Here is a 20,761-nt window from a genome sequence, read left to right as displayed (position 1 = left end):
ATGGGATCTACATTGCAAATCATTGTTGGACAGCCTATCGTTCTCAGAGGAAGATCTATGCACAAATCCAAATAAGGTGAAGAAAAGCTTATGGAGGACAGACTTGATAATAACTTCAGAAGAAGCAACAAGCTATACCGCAGTTAAAGTGTGAAATAAGGGCATGTGGGTCAATCCCAAATTACCTGGAAAAATCTCCTAACAGCTATGAGAGAGCACAATATATTAGGCTGCGTTTCTTTCCTAACTGAGAGGTGCTTGCTGTAAGGGCTGGTCCGGGCCCTTAGAACCTTACACTGTTGGTTGTGCGAAGATTTGATTCAGAAAAAAGTTGTGCCCCTTACTGACCTCTTGTAAAGCGTTCAGGACTTAAGAACAAAGCTCTGTTCCAACACTCCGTCTAAGTTTATCTCAATTTCTCTGGGAGATTAGTCGATTCTGCTATTGGGGAGATACCAATCATCCCTGGATTTCGCAGCTGTCCAGTTTCTGTATGGCGTATTTAGGAGAAAGCATGGAAAGGAGATAGGAACAGGGGAGTCTGGATAACTATAACAGTTCATGCCATTATAAAGGGCTAAAAGGTGCCAGAAGACCACTAGTGTTGATATTGAGGATTTGTGCAGACATTTTAACTGCCTTCTTTCTCTCCTATGTTTCTTCCTCCACTCTTTCCCCCTCCTTTCCCCCTGCTTTTTGGTTTGTTTTTGTTTTGGTTTAAGAGTACTACGCCCAACATGATTGTTGGTGGTTTAAATGGAATTTGTTTTGTTTGCGAAAAAGTTTATAATAAGCTGAAATGAAAATACAAAAAAATATTCCAGTATTACCGGCCCGGTAATACCGGTGCCTGTAATACAGGTAAATCCCTCCTGGAGTCCTATGGGACTGCATTGAATGGGGATTGGCCAGGTTTTCGGCCTCTTGCAATCTTCCAGTAATTCTGGCAGACCAAGAAGTGGAAATGGCAGTACAGTTTTCCGGTATCCCGCTGGTAGTAACAGCGGGATACCGGCTAACTTAAAATGAGGGCCAATTACTCTATTATTGTTTTCAATGCCATTGCTGTTTTCTTATCATTGGTACGTAGGAAGGATTTTTTAAAACAATGCAACTAGTCATGACCGGATGCAAAATGGTATGAATCTAAAATTTGCTGTGTGAAATATTATGTAATATACCGCACACATCTGAATAATTATTATTTGAGATATTTTAAACATATGAAATTTAAAATGGACATTTCATAAAATGCAAACATATTTACAATGAAGATTTCATTTTAATGGCTAGTGTAATTAATATTGAAAAGGCATATCATTGTTTTGCATGATTATATTTCACCAGACGAAATAAAACCCGTTCAGACAGTATGAAGCACCCTGAAGTGAGTAGTATTATATTTTGGTACTGTACACATTTCCAATCTAATAAATAAATATTCATGGTTTTGATTTCTAATGGTACTGTGATGCCCCAAGAGTTAACATTGGACACATGTTCTGTTCATATAGGAAGATATTGATATACTGTATGGAAGCATTGTAGAAAAAAGGGCCGACAAACAGAAACATGATAAACTGAAATGCGTAAGTATTAATACTACTAGCAACAACTATGCTCAATTGAGTCTTATAATTAAATATTAAATGGCTTCTTTGTGACATTGTGTGTGCTAAAATAGTAATTCTGAGATTCTGGAAATTACAATAGAAGCCTGATGTTGAACTATGGCTGGAAGAGCCGATTGGAGGAAGCCCTGAAAAGAAGACTAGGAATGCTAAATGTGCTACAGAGGGACGTACATTTTCGTAGCCATCTGGAAGGTCACGACTCCTTTAAATTTGTTGTGGAGCATGACTTTCCTTAACTATAGGAGAGTGACATGAGTTTCTATAGCTGCCAGGAGTGCACCCTGTGTTTCTATGGCATTCAGGGAAAGTGCCATGAGGTTGCATAGTGCTGGGTCCTATGGAAGGTCTTGATTCTGCCATATATCAAAGGGTGGGGCGGGGTGGCCATGAGTTTTCCAAGTTGTTGGTAGGAAGACACAGTGCTTATCTAACTGACAGGTGAGGATCACAGGTTTCAACAGCTGTCGTGTAGCAATACCTGAGGTTTCATATCTGTCACTGGGGGGATTTTGAATTTACATAGCTAACAGGGGATGGTAAATGAGATTCCATAGATGTGGAGGGGAGAGAATGTGTTTTCACAGCTGTAGTTTCCATTCCTTATGCAGGAAGGACACTGATTTTCCATGAATGTTAAGAGGAAAATCAGCAGTTTGCATTGGTGCTGGGGAGAAGAACATTTGTTTTCTCCATAGCATTGTGAAGAGGACTGTTAGGACCATTTCTCTGAAGTCCCGTTAAGAGCTTAATAAAACTATGCAACTGAGACAATGCAAAACTCCACTCTTAGTATAAGGCTGTAGTATTTGGTAGCATAGCATGAACAGCCAGCCTTATTTTAGGAGGGAGAGAGGGCAGTAGCTTGGTACAAAGAAATTGTAGGATACATATGGTCCAAAGAAACACTGAAATACTATGTATTGTAAAAATAAATGGTTTATTTGAATACAAGTAGGCCCAGATAAATCTTGAGGAGATAAGTATGATCACATTATACATGAACATAATTATAAAAAACAACTCAATACTTAAGGGATACCCAACGTATTACCTTATTAAGAATAGTAGTCATCAGTTCAAGGTTAGGTAAACCTATAACCCATTCAGAATGCAATCAACTATTCTTGGCGTGTAAAACCAGGTTACGTATACTTTTTGAATACAGTCAGTAATTCAAGGGTAGTAGACCCTGTCAGTCATGCAGTGACACTCGGTTAAGACATCACATAGTAAACCAACCCTTTTACCAGGATACATTTCTGAACGGTGGAACACAAATGCATGGAACAGTGTTGTTAGGGAGATTTTAGCTCTTTTGCTGGACTTTAGGACTTTTTAAATTTAACCCTGGAGTGATTGAGACCTTTCTCTCTCTTTTATGTGTTTTGACCTGATTTGGATTTTGTGTTTGCTTTGTTTTTGGAGTCTGATAAACTCCATAGGCCTCTACGATTTGGATGGTGACACACAGCACTTCAGTGCAGTGTCACAGAGAAATCCTTTAGATTTCTCATTAGGTTTAAATACCTTTTCTTGTGTGAACTACTGTTCCCAAGAATAGTAAAGTGAAATTGACTTTATTTACCTTTTCTCTTTGTGGGTCCAGCACACACTATATTATGTGGAGTGCTGGGGGGTTGCCTAGTATCCCCTTATCCTACATTTTCATGTAACATTTCTTATGTTGCCCTCACTACTTTAAATTTATTTTCCTACCATTGTGCTTTTCTACCACAGGCTGAATCCTCAGCAGCAGTATAACACCCATGGGTGACCACTTTATCAAAATGGCCCCAGTGTTCTTTTTTTACCATTTTCTGTTTGTGAGATCTTTCTTGGGTTTTACTCTGCCCACCAAGCCAGGTTTGAGCCATTTGTTTATTTTGCCTTTGGTGGGCTTCAGTGCAGAAACCTGCCACTGGCTCCAGTGTTTCTGGAAGGGCAGGAAGTGAGGGAGGTACCGAAACTCCCCTGTCCTTTGTCTATAGGAGTGCCTGAATACAACCCATCCTGACTGGCTGGCCGGTTGTCCTTTCAGGACAGCCACCCTGCTGTTTGAGTGACATCCTAGGCTGTGCATGAATGGCGAAAACTGTTTAAAAGGTGAGGATTTTGGGACTAGGCAGAGTCGACCACTGGGAAGAATACCTGATGAAGAAACCATGGACAAAGCTTGCTGCATCCTCCTAGACCTTTGAATTGCTTGATGAAGCCCTGCTGCTGTTCTGAAACTCCTTTTTCTGATCGACAAGAGAAGCTCCGGAAGGGATGACTTCTTCCCTTGGATTAGTGGGACCAACTAACCCAGAGACTAACTTCACTGCACCATCTTCCCCGACTGGTTGTACTTCTTTGCTGCTGCAGGAACCGAGTGGCGGGTGTCGAGAAATCCATAGTCGAGTGTAACGTCTGCAATCTGACCCAGGAGATCCAGGCTTCTCCTAACGACCCTACAGAAGGGTCACACTCTGAAAACTTGAAAATGAGCATGATACAAACAAAATATCATATCATATCAGAAGCAGGACGACCCGAACTCGAGTCCCCTCACCAGAGTGCAGGACTGAAGGAGTGAAGGAAGCCCAACTGGTATCCAAGAGCCACGTGGTGCTGTTTACCGTGTGCTGACACTGCGAAGTGCCACTGATCTGAAAAGAGCCCATAGCTGCCGATGACCTCAAAATCGCTGCTGCATGAGTCCTGCAGACATAGTCCCTCTTGTCCCCACAACTGAGGCTCAGGAACCCAGGATCTACATCACTGCAACAGGAAAGAATCCAGCAGAACCACTATTCTTCAAAACAGAGGTTCTGTTCAGACTAGGGGTGACTAGGGGTTCTTACCTCAGTGTCACTAGCTTTGCTCTTCTCAGATGAGACTTGCAGTGGCTACTTTTCTTAGAGTTGATTTCAACTCTGCTTTCCACAAGTGTAACAGCTTGTGACCCTATACGTGATTTCTACAAAACTCTCTAACTGTCTGCAAGACTTCAATTAACAATGAAGTGCCTTAGCTCCAGAGACTGTGATCCAATTGACTTTGGCTATCCTGGCTCCCTGTAGACACTTCTAGTCCATTGACTAATATTTTCTGTCCCGCAGAGGTGATAACATGTTTTTAGACTGTTATTGCTGGTAAAGGTTTTGTCTAGACTTCATTGGAAGGTTTAAGTATACTCACATGCCCTGAGAACCTGTTTAACCCTTTTCCTTCCTTTAACCCTTCCTTTCTGCAACCTCAGAATCTGAAAAGTGTACTAGTGATATATAAATGCCATTACTGTCCTTGTGAATGAAGTCACCTCCGGTTGTAGGAGGTGTGTAAAAAACATCTCTAAAGAGTATCCACTAAACTTATCCTGATTCTGGAAAAGTATCTTAAAGTATGTTTGATTGTTACATATCTTTCCCTTTTTAAAGAACGCTTTTTTAAAATGTGATGTTAAATAAATAAATAAATACATATTTATAACTGAAACCTTGAGTATAAGTGTTACTTGGCTACTTGCATTTGTGAATGTCATTGCTACAGCTCTTCAGCTCCCATTCAGCCCTCTTGAGGTAGGCCTGGCTGCTCAGTCACACTACCAACTTGTGTAGTAAAGCCCTATACCAAAAGGTGAGTTACCTAAGATGACAAGAGTTGTGTAGTCTCACACAGTGTTACTACATCAATTCTTGCCTAACAAGTATGAACCTATAACTATCTTTAGGATAACCCTCAGTTATACCAGGTGACTAAAACCTAATATTGTAATAAACTATTAGAGTTGATTTTCAGCTCAGTGGAACACAAACTAAGGTAAGCAATAACCCTCTAACTTATTTTAGGATGGCAACAGGCAGACAAAGGTCAGTAAAAATCCTAACTACCTTCAGGATAACATTCAGTTATACTAGGTGAGTAATACTTAATGGTGTAGTAAAATATTACAGTTGTTTTTCAGCACACTTGGGTGTATCAAGTTCCATAGGTGCTCCTGCAGTTCCATAGGGTTATTTGCATGTAAACATCTGCAAGCTTTGCTCAGGATCTTTTGTCTCTTGCGGTTTCTGCTTTGCTGCATTTGGCTTATGGCAAAAATAATAAAACAACGACAGTATGCATATGTGTCTGTCCTCTAACTGTAAAACTGTACGCTAGTGGTCTTCATGTATTTCAGTGCTTTTTTGTGTCCCGGAGTGCGGATGGCATGTGTGCTTCATGTCTAACGCTGCTATGTCGTGGTGTCTCTATCTAATGATGTCAGCAACATGGTTCCTTAGTGATTAGTCCAGGCCTTCCATACAGGTATCCTTAATCATGACCTGTGGTTCTTTGTCCACACATGGGAAGGTCTGTATGCTCCTCGGGCAGTATGGCTGGCTGAGGGGATACCTCTCAACATACTTGTCAATCATGTATCCATTGGGGATTTGTCCAAAATAGAATGGATGATTGTGGTGTTTTCTGGCTTTCTTCCTTGTCATGAATTTGGTAGGAGGAGGTGGGGTGGTAGGTTCCCCATCCCTTTTCAGTCCACCCTCTGGTCGACCTGTCGACCACATCCTTATATCACAGTCCCTTCGATCGTGGCTGCCATATCTTTGTTATTCCTCCGAGGTGCCCGTAGTAGTTTGTGTAGTCGTCAAATGACTAGTTCATGTAATAGCACACATTTCAGGGTTGCACCAAACCCACTTTCCTTCATAGTATTTTGCAATTCGTTCTCTTATCTTGTCTCTTACAGCCACAATGTTGTCCTATGTTTCTCCTATATTCACGTCCATCAGGATCTGCATTCTGTTGGCTTCCTTTGCTGTTTATTTGTACCTTGCAATGCAGATTTGTATCTTGCACGTTGATGCTGCTGCCAGCACAAGAGCTCCCATTATCACCTTTAGTCCGTCTGACATCCATGAGGGCTCCATGACCATAAGTGTGCTATCCAGCTCTTGCCTTTTCCTGTCCCCCTTGATTCATCTTCCATCTTGGCATTCATCTGTGCCAGTTGTGCTACTGCATTTGATAGTGTTCCATTATCTTCGTCATTAGCAGGTATGAATGTGCAATAGGAACTCCCTATTTTTGCACAAACTCCTCCTTCCATAGCCGTGAGGAGATCCAGAACATACCTATTCTGGAGAGCCACCAACCTTATTGCTCGGAGCTCTTCCTTTCTTGCATTTAACCCATTCACTGTAGAATTAATAGTCACCATCAGCTCCCAGCGAGTGATCTGTAACCACTTTGCGCTTGTATTATTGATGCAATAAACATTTGCGTCCTGCCAAACAGCCTTTGCTCCACTGGAAATGGGTCTAGTGCTGCTTCTGATGCTTCTGAGAAGTAATTTCCCCCCTCTATTTACTCTGCTCAATCCTGCTGACTTCTCTGCCTTCTCTGCCCTGGCTGTTGGTTCCACTTCTACCGATCTCTTCTTTCTTTTTGTATTGTCCATCTTCAGGAACTCGCCAAGCTTCACATCCTTCCGTGGTACGACCAACAAAGGCATCTTGATGTGTACCAAAGAGCAAACTCCTCCCCTGTCAGGTGGCAGCTTCTCATATGCTTTCGATCCGCAAGCCCAATACGGGTCCATCAGTACTGCCGTTCCTGCTTTCATTGCTGCATGTTGTTCAACGCTCTTGCATCCAACATTTTCACCAACTTCAGCTTTGCCATTATTCTGATAGTGCAGTGCTGGTGTTTTCAGGGTTATTATCGGCATTAGTCCAGCTTCATTCTCCACCCATGTCAGCAGCTTTGCACTAGCATCCCACTCTTTCAGGCACATGTCATTCTCTTCCTGTACCTTGTTCACTGGTGATTGTGCTAGTGTCAGTTCCTTGCTTCCCAGTATCCTGCCATCCATCCTTAGTGTATTATTGGCCATATACTAGTATCTGTGGTCTTTCCCAGTAACCAGGCTCTCCTCCTGTCTCCTTAACTCCTCTTCATGAACATGATAGCTTTTTCAGGGTGATAGTCTTTGTTTCTCCCTTGTCTTGTCCATCTGTTATGTACTCTATAGCTTCATCTAGCTGCCAATAATTGTTCATCATGTCTAATGTCTTTATTTAACTGTCTTCATACGGGAACATTGCTTTAGACATCCATCTCAGTGTGGCTGTCTTCCCTTGAAACCTACCTCTTGTTTGCACCATTGAGAGGTACATTAGGCATTTTGCTCTGGCTGCTGGTATTTCATTTTCTATGAACATTCTGGAGGCACTAATGGCATAGGGGATTAAGGAGCAGACATAAAAAGCTATTACCAGAGATTTCCTTACCTACTTTTGTCATGTGTTTGGACCACATGTTATTAGACACTCGAGCAGTGTCGGTGAGATACATGTCAACCCTTTCATGTCTGTGTCAACACTGTGCTTACCTCTCCTTACCTTATCAGCAGTGTTATCCTGTCCACCTGACATGGTTGTTTCACCTGCTCGGGTTGAGGAATGTTAGTAGGGGGTACAGCGGTAGTACTAGCAACAAGGTATAATCGCCAAAATACAAATCCCATTAACCCACTTGTAAATAACACAGACAACATAATAATAATGTTCTTTATTGGTTCCCTCATTTTCACTTACGCTGCTGGATCCTTGCAGCTTGAAGATATAGTTGGCTGCCTGAAATGCGCAAAGAAATGCGTTAGTTAGTAGTGTAACTACTCCTTAAGCCCCGCGGACCAAATAATCGCTAATGGCAAAGGCAAACAATTGATTGATTGATTGATTGATTGATATTTTATTTCTATCGCGCTCGTACATAAGTGTTTCCCACAATTTTCCTACTGATGGGTCTCTTAGTGTGCAAAGAGTGGGGGGGTCCTCATGCTGAAGCCGGTGTACGTGTGGACCAAATACTCTATAAAGGCAAGATAGTATACTCCAGGGAATCGGGCTTGGAATCTGCTAGGTCTCCTTACAGCATGAACAAATTGGTTTGAGAAAGTATCTGGGTGACGGTTAGAGAGAAACATGGATAACTTTCAACAATTACATCAGCCTTCGTGTACATTGTGTGCGGAAGGGAAAAATAAAAAACAAACAGTGGTCTTAATCAATGTCCACAAGTATTCCCATCTCCACTTCTACTGCTTGGGAGCGCATGACCATTGGATGTCCTCCTCTCGGTCGTGTAAATTCAGAACGCACTTGTAGCTCTTCCAGTGGCTGAACGTTGGCCCTGTCAGTCAAGCGACCTTGTTGCCATATGAGACTACTGCTTTGTAGGGCTGGATATCTGCTAAAAGGTTCCAGACTGTCTTCCCTTCGAGTTTGACAGCACAGTCAGCCACTTTTTCCACTATATTTGGGCCAGTGATCCTGGGCGCATTCCAGCGCCTCACAAAGTTCCTGAGGAGGATGATATCCCCCACTCTCACAGGGTTTTTAAACTCAGAGACTTGTGGTGTGCTGTTGCAGTTGCTATCTTTGCTTTCTTCTGGGCCTCTACGATGTCGTTGCATCTGGCAAGAGATAAAAGAAGCGCAAGCCCACAAAGAAGTTAAATAGTCATTCATTTCTTGACCTAACACATCTGCACTATTCTCACAATCCTTCAGTGCTCTTGTTGGAGGAGCCAGGGGAATATGCATGCGCCATCCAGTTACCTGCTCATGGGGTGTTATATGGTGGTCGGACCCAGGCTCAGTGTGCAATGCAAACAGTGCAAGAGGTAAACAGTGAGCCAATTCTTTTTGGTACTCTGCTGTGTCTTGGCTATGCACTATTTCAAGAGGCCATTCAGGTATGCACACATCCCATTTGCTTGTGGGTGGTACGCACAGGCAAACGTATGTTGGATGTCCAACAATGCTGTGATGTGCTGAAAAACTTTGTTACCAAAGTGAGGCCCATTGTCAGACCGCAGGGCCTCACACACACCCCACCTTGGAAAAACTTACTTGAATAAGAACTTGGCTGCTCTAAGGGCATCAGTGTGCAAACAGGTCCCAGCCTCAATCCACCTGTAAAAGGGGCATATGACCACTATCGTGTAGCTGTACTGTTGACGGACCTGGATCATGTTGACATGATCCATGTGTAAATTCTGGAATGAGCCTACTGGTCTCAGTATGCTTCCTCTCACCACTCTCAATGTATGCCCTGCTGTAAACTGCTGGCAAGTCAAACAGTTGCTCCCAAATTCAGGCACATGTTCAGTCAAATTGGGGCAGAACCATGTTTCTCCAATACGTGTAGCAATGACCTCCTTCCCTGTGTGTTGGATAGTGCAATTGTGTTAATGCTGTGTTCAATAATGCTATTGGCATCACCACCTTCCCTGTGTTTTCCTGCCGCCATAGGGCATCTGTTGGAGACATTGAACATCCACTCCTTATCCACAGCTCCTTCTCTTCCTTGGGTGCAGCTCCCTGCAACTCCATGATCTGTGCTTCAGGCAGCATGGTGTACCCTTCCTTAAGTACCATATTCCTGGTGCACGCTTTCACATTTGAGGCTCCTCCTAGTTCCCATTGCTCCGCAAAATATGCTATGCACTTGGCCTCAAAGTCTGCTGTCTAGTTTCCCCTTGAGATGGGATATTCCCCTTTTGTGTGTGATTGCCACTTCCCTATTGCTACCTTTGATGGGTAAGCAATAACTTCAATCTGTCTGCCCAGCAAAAGTGTGTGCTCTACTGGAGTCCCTTCTGCCCTTCTGAACCCTCTCCTGAGCCATCGTGACAGCCCAGAGTGTACTGCTGATGTGACATAGGCCGAGTCAGAATAAATTGTCACCTCCTTCTCAATGCTGTTTTCCAGTTCCAGTGTTAGAGCCCCTAGTTCTGCTGCTTGTGCTGAAAAATGCGATGACAGTCACGCACTGGCTACCACTGCACTTGTCCCGACTTCCCTCAGTTTTACCACTGCAGTCCCAGTATGCCTGACCCCATCTGTCTTGTCAATTGGAGAAGTCAGCAGCGATAACGATGGGGTGCACGCAGATGTGGAGCTGTAGTAAAAGACCCATGCTCTGCAGTAGTTGCACAACCTTACTAACTGCTGCATTTCCCTCACTGTCGTGGGCTTGGGTGTCTTGCGTATTGTCTCTGCTCTCTCTGGGGTGATCTGTCGGCCACTTTGGGATATTGTCCCTTGTCAGCTAACACAGTCAGCATGTGTACTGAGTACTTCCTACACTGATTGTCTGTCGTGCTGCAGATCAAAATGTTATCTACATATTACAAAACTGTGCTTTCCATCTATACATTGTTCACGTCCATCTGTATCACTCTGTTAAAGATAGATGGTGACTCGCAGTACCCGTGTGGTAAACAAGCATGTTTGCACTTCTGGTTTCTGTACATAAAGCTGGTGAGGTCCTGTGAGCCTGGGTGTAGTGGCACTGAGAACAAGGCATTCTTCACATCAATGACTGTGAAGCAGGCAGCTTCTGCCGGGATGCTGCACAAAATTGATGCTGGATTTGCAACTAAAGGATACTCTGCTTCTACAATATGGTTAAGAGGCCCTACATCCTGTATGAAACGCTGTGACCCTCGCTTTGCCTTGCATACTAGGTACACTGCAGTGTTACATGGGGATTCTGATGGTACTAAGATGCATCTTTCAATCAGTGCTGTGATTGTCTCATAAAGGCCTTCATCTGCTTCATACGTTAGGGGGTACTGCTTTACTTTGGGTAAAATTGTTCCTGGCTTCAAGTTGATCTCCACTCCCCTATGATCTTTATTAAACCCACAGCACAGGGACTTGTAGTCCATAGGGTGCTGGGTACCTTGGCCATGTCTTCCTCCCAGAATGGGAACAGGGCTTCCAGCACCATTGCCATTCTCTGTGGTACTTGCCTGTAGTGTATTGTCTGCCAATAAGTCACACTCATTTCGAACATCACCTCTATTTCTAGCCGCTCTTCCCTGAAAAGCTCTTTGTCTGTCACTGTTGTCAACCTGCATCCCTCTGCTCTGCGATCATTGATCTCCATGCCCGTCCTGTGCCATTCATCCCATGTACTGCAATCCAATCCTCTCTTGCAACCACTGCCTCTATTTCTATTGGCACTATGGTTTGCTCTATCTTGTCCATTGTAGCTCTGGCCTGAATAGATACTCATTTGGAACTTGCCACATTTTCCCTGCAATTCCTGGAAGCCATGCAATGACAATGTCAGTTCCATACTGGAACATTTCTGGGTCCACTGGCACCCCCCTCTGTACCTTTTATCCACAATATGGTTGGACAATCTGTCTTACATCGAGTATGTGTATGCCTGGTGTGGAGCACACTATTCCCTTGTCTGTAAATGAGATGGTCATGTTCAGTCTGCTCATAATGTCTTGTCCCAGAATGTCTGTCGAGAGTAAAGCAAAGGTAGTGATAGATTGTGATTTCCAATAGAAAGTGAGATATTGTGCCTCATTCCGAGTATGGAGGTAGCCATGCCGCTAGGTAGCCATGCCGCATTTAGCGGCATGGCTACCCCCATAGCAGGTACCGGGTCTGGGTTTCTTGAATGGGAAAACACCAGGCCATTCTGACCTTGGAGGGCCCGGTGTTTCCCCATTCAAGGGACCCAGACCCGGTACATCTCCATTCCCATTTGAGCCCCTATAGGGCTCAATTGGAATGGGGAGGATGCTAACAATGGGCCCGTTAATGACTGGCCGTTGTTAGCATCCTGGTCTGCTCGCAAAACCCGCTAAGGACAACTGGTTTTACCAGGCGTCCTTAGCCGGACCCGCAAGTAGAGCTCATAATGAGTCGGTGAGGGGTTAACGGCACCGGCAGCTCTACTGGCGCCATTAACCCCCTAACGCCAGGGTCGTAATGAGGCCCATTGTCTGTAAAAGGAACGACTTCCTGAGCCCCAGAGAATCCTTGAGTGTTCATGGCATCACCGGACAATTTAAATGCTCCTTCCCTAATGCAGGACCTAGTTGCCCCTGTGTCAACAAGAAAGGAAAAAGCTTTGTCACCTATCGCCACCTCTATGCAAGGTTGCTCAGCAGGATGGGACACATCAAGTTTATCTGTGGGCTGTCCTATTGAGGGTACAGGAACATCCCATTCCCTGTGAAGGGGTTGTTTCCTACCATGATAACTGCTCATAGTTGTCTGATGGGAACGGTCGCTACTGTGTCCATGTGTGTGGGCACGTCATTGTTTTGTATTTTTGCTAATTGCTGTGTGCTCCCTCAAATCTGTGGTGCTAGTGCATACTGTGGTATGTGCATTTGTGTCTGTGGGGCTTGTGCTTGTGGCATCTGTTGATATGTCCTTGCTGCTGTTGGTCCTTTGCATAATAATCATCCTGGTCCCTTTGGTATGGCTGCTGGCCCTGCCCTCCCCAATTCTGCTGCATCCCCCTGTACCTATACACTCTTGAAATGTGTCCTGTGTGCCCATGGGCCCAGCACTGTGGTGGCTCCCTCTCTTGCCCTTGGAACCTCCTGAAAAATCCCCTGGGTCCTGTTGCATCTGTTGGCCATATCCTCGAAATCCCCCTGGGAAGCCCCTTTGGTTGTGATGCATCTGTGGTCCAACGCCACACCCTCTCTGTTGGCCTCCCTTCTTCGGAACCCCTTCTGTCGGCTAATCCACCCCATAAACCCTCATCGCATGGGTGGTGCAAAGGGCTGTGGTTGTGGCTGCTGCTGCGGCTGCTGTTCCTGTGGTTGGGGCTGGTTATGACCACCCCTTTTATCGCATACTATAGCTTTTTCTGTACTAGTTTCACTTCATCTATCTTCCTTTCCTCTGCCTTCTTCTTAATCTTCTCCTGCCATAACCTACAATGGTGAACTATCATGAGCTGTATTTCTGGCCACCCTTCCGCCTCCATCCCTACCAGTTTCCTTTAACTCTTCTGGTTGCCCCTATACTGGTATTTGATAAAATATTGCTACTGTTTTGTTCCAAGGCTCTTGGGTTTCAAGGCACCAGAGCTCTTGAATCTCCTTAATGTACTGCACAGGGTTTTCGTCTTCCCTCATTTTCCATGACATAATCGCCCCAATGTCTGATATGTCTGGGGATTGTGTCCTCAGTGTGTGCCATACTGCTGCTCTGCAGTTTGCAAGCAGTGAACCTTGATGTGCTGTGCTTTGTGTCATCAGCCCCGGAAACCCCGCCCTTTTTCATACATCATCAGCTGCATCTCCTAGGATCGATACTAAAAGTCCATTCACGTCTCCCACAGCTAACCCACAGCCTGTCCCGCTGTCATTTTCTGCATCTCATAGATTCATTTCCCAGCCCCTGCACTCAATTATTTTAAACTGCACTTCACGTTCTCCTTGTCAGTGTGCTTCCATGGTTCAAACAGAGGTTTCACCCCTCCTCTTTTTAGTAAGGGCATCTTTTTGAATGTCACCTCTTCCTCATGCGTCCTTCTAGTCAGTCTTACTTGTATGTCCCCTTTCTCACTCTCGATTCCTGTGCATACATCTATTGGCTGCAGTATGAGCACTCTCCTGCCGTCGTTTTACCTCCTGGACAAATGCCCCCTTGAACATGCCATTGCTGTCTCCCATTTCCTTTGTCCTGGGACGTCTCTAAGCCTATCGATATATGTGGTGGTGTCCCATTGGGTGTTGAAGTCGGTTGTCAGCCGTGTGTGCTCATTCGAGCTGCCCCCATTTTCTCCCCCTGTGTGCGTCTTCAACTCCTATGCCATCCACTTCTTTGTCCCCCCTGTCGACTGGGTTTGGGACTTCTCCCCCTTCTTGTCCCCACTGTGCCTGTCCTCGTTATCAGACCCTGTGTCCATGTTACTACAAAAATCGTCTGCGAAACTCAGCCTCCTCGATGTTGAGTCGGTGTTAGGCCTGAGATCAATGTCTCTTAAGTCATACCTAGTTCCTCCTCCCTGGGACACCAGGCCTGCTCCTTCCTTGTTTATTGTGCTTCTGCCTCATGAGCTTGTGCTGTCTGGGTCTGTCCGTCTGTCATACTCAAGTCTGTCATCTCCCCTGACTAGGGCTCCTTGAGTCTTTACTGCGCTTAGTGCCCGCTCATCCTCCTCTCTGCACGCTCACTCTTTTGCCAGCCTATCCAGCTGTAACTTCCTCTGTTCCTACTCAGCTAACGTGCATTTTTCTCGCTCTGCTACTGCTCTTTGCCTTTCGATCTCTTCCACTTCCCTCGTCCTTCTATCTCGATGCTCTTGCTCAGCTCTCTTCCTTTCTTGGAGGTCTCTTTCAATTTAACCGTCTTATTGCCTTTCTATGTTCTCCCTCTCCTCCTACTTTCTTCATTCCCTATCCTCTCTCTCCAATCTCTCTTTTCTTCTTCTCTCCATGTCCTGCTTCTCAAGTTTCTTCTCTCACTCCTTCTCCTTATTTTCCTCCTCGTCCATTACCTCTGCCCAGTCTATTGCTTCGCTGCTTCTCTTCAGACCATCCATTGCCTTAGTCACCTCTTCTGCCACTCCATCTGTATTCCCTTGCAGCTTCAGGAGTATCTGTCCTCCTATCCACTTGTTCGTGGCTATGCCCCGTGCCCCTCCTTTGCGACCTCCTGCGCCTAGCGGGTTGCCTCTCGCTCAATAGCCTGCTGTCCTGCACCTATTGGCTTTTCCTCCTTAGTGTATGGTGGTGGCTTGTATGTCGGATTTGAGTAGCCCTCTGCTGCCCTTAATTCTCGCATTGGATACATCCCTGTGTTATCGATTGTACACTTGGAGGAACATTGGGAGGTGCAGAGGGATGAATTCCTGGCTCCTTCACCTCCTGCTGGCTCACCATCCACAGATGCCTTGCTGCATCCCCCTCGCCCTCATGAAACATGCGCCACAACTCAAATATGGCCATGTGTTTTGTTAGCTTCTTCCCCTTATAAATTCCCTGTATGTGTGTCAGTAGTGATTGCTGAACATCTTTGGTGAAACTTCCACAAGGTGGACATGGTTTAGTTAACTTCCCCTCGGTACTTTTGGACCATTCTAAGCTTTACTTGTATTTGTATTTGTGTTTTGTTTATTTATATAGCGCGCCAGGCCCAAAGGCATCTGGGTGCATATCTTGGGAAACAGGGTTACAAATTACATACAAGGAAATAGGTGGCTCTACCAGCTTACAGAAACATACGGGTAAAGCTACAGTATGACATGTATAAATACAATATAATATACAATAAAGCATGTACAGGCAAGAGATATACAAAAAGGTTATGCTAGAAAGTGCAAGCAAAGAATATGAATATACTTGCAGATCTGTTCTCTATACGGCAGAAGGGTCTTACACAAGTGCTAAAGGGATGTGTCCCCCCTCATTTCCCCTTATACATTATTCAGTAATTCAGTACCTTTACCTGACCTCAATTCGAGGGTTTTGATGGCCTGCTGTTAAGGGAGAAAGGCACAATATAATGGCAATACTTTTCAGCTTCTACAAGCCTCTCTGGCTCCACAACTTATCAGGCGTGCTCCACGCAGAGCCCCTCCTTCACACCAGCTGGCTCCTCAGGCACACCCACAATCTTACACATGCGCCTTCCGTGCACCTCCACTTGTTCACCTTGTCTGTCAATCCCAATTTTCCAATACTAGCTCCTCATGCTCTCTATGTCCTATGTAGAAACCTATGGGTGACGTCACCAAACTAACCAAGGTAGTGCAGTAAAATCAAATACTGCGCATACACTGTAATAGCCCGTCACTACCAAACCCCACAGCTGCCTTCCCGCGTCCAGTGAAAGTATAACAATATTCTCTTGTGATCAAACTGTACCTGCGGGGTCGTCTTGTGTGCAAAACATATCACTTCAGGAGACTTACCCTGTCGACTCATCTTCCGCAATCTAGGCCAGCTCCCTTGCTGCCCCATACAGGGATACCGTCATCTATGACCCGTGCTAAAACGCCCAACCCACAGGAATACCAATATTTACATATCTTCTGTCATCCGTGCCCTCGAGTCAATAGTCTAGGTTATTCACCAGAACCTTTTAACTCTAAAACCGAATGTCCCCTAAACATAGAAGAAGGACTACTACCGCTGCTCCTGTCTTTACTAACTTTGACAATGCTAGACAATATTTCGACAATACTCGATGATACTAAACAAGGCTTCACAATACTCAATACCTTCCCTCACACTCACAGCTGCCATTAGACCGGGTCAATAATTACACTCTGTGGTCTGCTGGTGCTGGTCAGCTGCCGACTACGCCTCAAGGTGCTCACCTCCCCACCCTGGTCTGCCTGGACTACTCACTGACTTCGAGCAGGATGATTTACAAGGAGCTCCTGGTGGGCTTTAGATGGACACGCATTTTCCCGTCTTGTCGAAATGTGCGAGGGTCCTGCAGCCTCTCAGGTTCGGCAGTGAAGGAGATGATCTGGTGCCGTGCTGGCACAGCCAACCAGCCACTCTGCTACCAACTTGTTGGAGAGGACCCCTAGGCATGCCAGAGGGACACTGGAAGTCTGCAGACCTGAAGAGCCCAACTCCCTTCCCAGGATACATGGAGGACTCAGTATTTTGTATTTGTATTTTATTTATTTATAACAAGCACCCACAGGCCCGGGGGCATCAGGGCACAAAATTTAAATTATTTACATACATAGATAACATTGTTACATACATGTATTTACAATGGAAGTTAAGAAGGTGAGATATAGTGGCAGAAATATGTACATACGATCACAGAGCATAGGGATCAGAGCATGACCTAGAAAGAATGAAACGGTCATGGTATTAACACAATGGCGGGTAAAATATGCCATAAATTCGAAAAGTCAGAGGCTAAAACAGGCGACTGCGAAACTATGACGCATAAAGCAATAAGGGAATGCCTCAATTCTGATCAAAGAGACATATTTTCGTTTTCAACTTGAAGGTGTTAAATAAGTCCTCAGATCTGATGGTGGCAGGGAGAGTGTTCCACAACATAGAGGCTAGAACAGGGAAGCTGGTGCCCCCAGCTTTTTGCAGTTTAAACCTTGGTATCGATAGGCTGTGGGTCTGGGCAGTTCTTTGAGGGCGGATGGAGGTGTGGAGGGAGAGCCGGTTGGAACAGTAGGGGGGGGGCCTTATTGGCCGGGCATTTATGGATAAGGGCGAGTGTTTTCAGTGAGATTCTCTGCTTGACAGGTAGCCAGTGTAGGTTAGTTCTATACCCAGAAAGGTGATGGTTTCTGGGAATTTTTAGAGCTGCCGTGATGGCATTATTCTGGGTGATTTGTAGTTTATTCAGGTTCCCTTGGCTAGTCCCTAAGTAGAGAGCACTACAATAGTCAGTTTTTGACATGATGAGAGTTCTGGCTAGGATGACGCTATTCGGTGTAGTCAGAAAAGGTCTGCAAGCTGCAATAAGTTTGCTGGTGTAGGCAGAGGCTGATCTGACTGCATTTGTTTGTTGTGTCAAAGACAAAGTGGCGTTGAGATAGAAACCTAGGGTTTTTGTGTCTTTAGAAACCTTAATGATGTTTCCATCTATGATGAATGACTGATAGGGCGGAGCTAGTTTGTCGAGACATTGCGAGGAGCCCAAGATGAGGAATTCCGTCTTGTCGTCATTAAGGCATAATTTGTGCTGGGCCATCCAGGGCTGGATGACCAGATAGACGTCGTTCAAGGCCCTGGTGTCAGCTATATAGTCGCCAGTGATGGGAATGAGTATCTGGGTGTCATCAGCATAGTTAGTGTAGGAGACACCCAGATAGTCAAGTACATCAAAGAGTGCTTTAGTGAAGACGTTGTAGAGTGTAGGTGACACGCAAGAACCTTGAGTGACGCCGCATTGAATCGGAACGTGGTCTTCCTCTGCGTAGGGTGAGAAGACCCTCATAGATCTGTTACTCAGAAAGGATTTGATCCACACCGTGGCTGAGTCAGAGAAATGGCCAGCAGAATGAAGGTGCTGGCATAGGATTTGGCGATTGACCAGATCAAAGGCCGCAGAAAGGTCTAGGAGTAGTAGCAAGGCTAGTTTTCCGTTGTATTTCAAGACCTCGATTTGGGTTTTCAAATCTATCAAAGCCGTTTCGGTCCCATGTCTGGGACGAAATCCCGATTGGCGTAGGCCCAGGATATTATTGGATTCCAGGTGGTCTTGTATCTGCAGGTATGCTGCATGGTCTAAAATATTAAGCAAGAACGGGACAGTGGTCTAGTGATGTTTTTTTAAGTAGTGGGATCACCCATGCAACCTTGAGGTTGTCAGGGACAATCCCTGTTTTGAAAGAGGAGTTAATAAAGGCGGTGATGAATGGGGCCAGATTGTGGGCAGAATCCTTAATGATAGGAGCAGGGCAAGGATCGCCTTGAAAGTTAGACGGTTTGATTCTCTTGATGATGTCTTCCATCTCAGCAATGGTGAGTGGGGAAAAGGCAAAGGGCCTCATCACGAGTCTGGCGGTAACCCTTAAATGCGGCGGTAGCGCTATTACCGCACATCATTTACTATCTTTGGTACAGGTGTCAGGGGAGTGGCTGGGGATTCAAGTTCCTTTAAGATCTTAAAAAGTTATTTTGTGTTAGAGTGTGCTTGCATGATACGGTTATTGAGAGACTTCTTTTTAGCAAGGATTATAGCATCTTTGTAAAAGAGGGAGGCAAGGATGAAGCCGTCCTTATGCTCATCAGAAGGGTGACTCTTCCAGCGGTTTTCAGCACAGCGTTTAGCTTTGCGGAGCACTCTTAACTGAGGTGTAAACCAAGAGTTGAGATGTGCATGCGGTTTAGACTTCCTAAGTTTGATAGGGGCGATTGAGTTAATGGCTGTGAGCATGGTGCGATTATAGGTGTCTGCTAAGGTTGTGGGGTTGGTGCAGGAGTATGTGGCTGTATTGAGAGACGGGAGTAGCAGTGGGAGTAGTTTCTCTTTGGTTATGTCCCTTTTATTTCTAGTGGGGAGGGCTGGTGCTATCGTAGGATGAGAGCATGGGGCTTTGTCAATAGTAAAGGTGATGATGTGGTGGTCAAACCATAAACAGGGGGTGTTATCGAGGACATTAATATTGCAATTGGTGGCGGCTAACCAGTCAAGGGTCCTCCCTTTGGTATGGGTCGGTTCTTGAATGTGCATGGTGAACCCGAAGTCGGTTAGTACATTCTCCAGGTCAGAGGTAGTAGAGTCTTTGGGGTCACCGAGTCCCAGATTAAGGTCACCTAAAATGATAATTTGTGAGTTGGTTTTCGTTTTATCAAAAAGTAATGTAGACATTTTGCCAACAAAGGAAGGTGCAGGACCAGGAGGTCTGTAGATAAGATAAGAAGGGTGGCAGTTTGGTTGGGCGACAGTGGTAGTTTGACTGAGAGTAATTCAGCCGAATCAAGTTTGGAGTTGGTAGCCACTCTTAGACCAAGTGAGTTTTTATGAATGAAGGCAACTCCGCCCCCTCTAGTTTGGGCAGTGTTGCGATTGCATCGAGTGATACCATAGTCAGGCGGTAGTGCCAAGGATAGTGATGGTCTGGATGCAGCATGTAGCCATGTTTCGGATATTGCAATAAAATCAAGTTCTAGGGATGTGATAAGGTCTGCGATGTCAAGTGCGTGGCCAGGAAGAGATCTGGCGTTCATAAGGGCCTTGCAGTCAACGGCAAGTTCAAACTGTGGTTTATTACAGGCAAAACCAACAGGGATCAGCACAGGAACAGAGAATATTCATGCACATCTCGCTCTTCCTCAGCTCGCACGCCAGTTTTACTACCCAGAGTGATGTCAAAACCTGGGCCCTTTTCCAGCAAACCTATCGGAACATGGGAGTGGGGATTGAGTACTCTATCACCTCTACTGGCCCTTCGCATGTCAGGTGGCAGGCCTGGTCCATCACCGAGTTACTAACCATAACATTGTTGCAGTGTGGTGGACTTACCATTGGGTATTGCCCATTGCTATCCACCCCTAGGGTACTGTGATTGCTAGAACTGACATCCCCAGGCCTGGGATATGCAAGGGTTCTCAGCTCGCTATGTACCTCTTCAAGGAAATAAGGATGACTATGTGTCTGCATTGTAACTTGTGTGTACCACCTTAGCTTATGAGACTGCTCTCCTGATCGGCGCAATACTTGTTGCTTATTGTTTCATTCTTTTCGCTGTCTATGCCTGGCAGCCTGTGACCAGGGCTCCTTTCCCACCGCTGATCGCTGTCCATTGTCTGCTTCGGCTGCGTCACGTGTTCAGAGACCACAAATTTGAGATGTGCAGCTCTAAATTATGAGT

The sequence above is a fragment of the Ambystoma mexicanum genome, chromosome 11 (genome assembly GCF_040938575.1).
Source record: "Ambystoma mexicanum isolate Mex_15411 chromosome 11, UKY_AmexF1_1, whole genome shotgun sequence".
Taxonomy (NCBI): Eukaryota; Metazoa; Chordata; class Amphibia; order Caudata; family Ambystomatidae; genus Ambystoma; species Ambystoma mexicanum.
Note: the sequence above shows the minus strand (reverse complement) of the source record.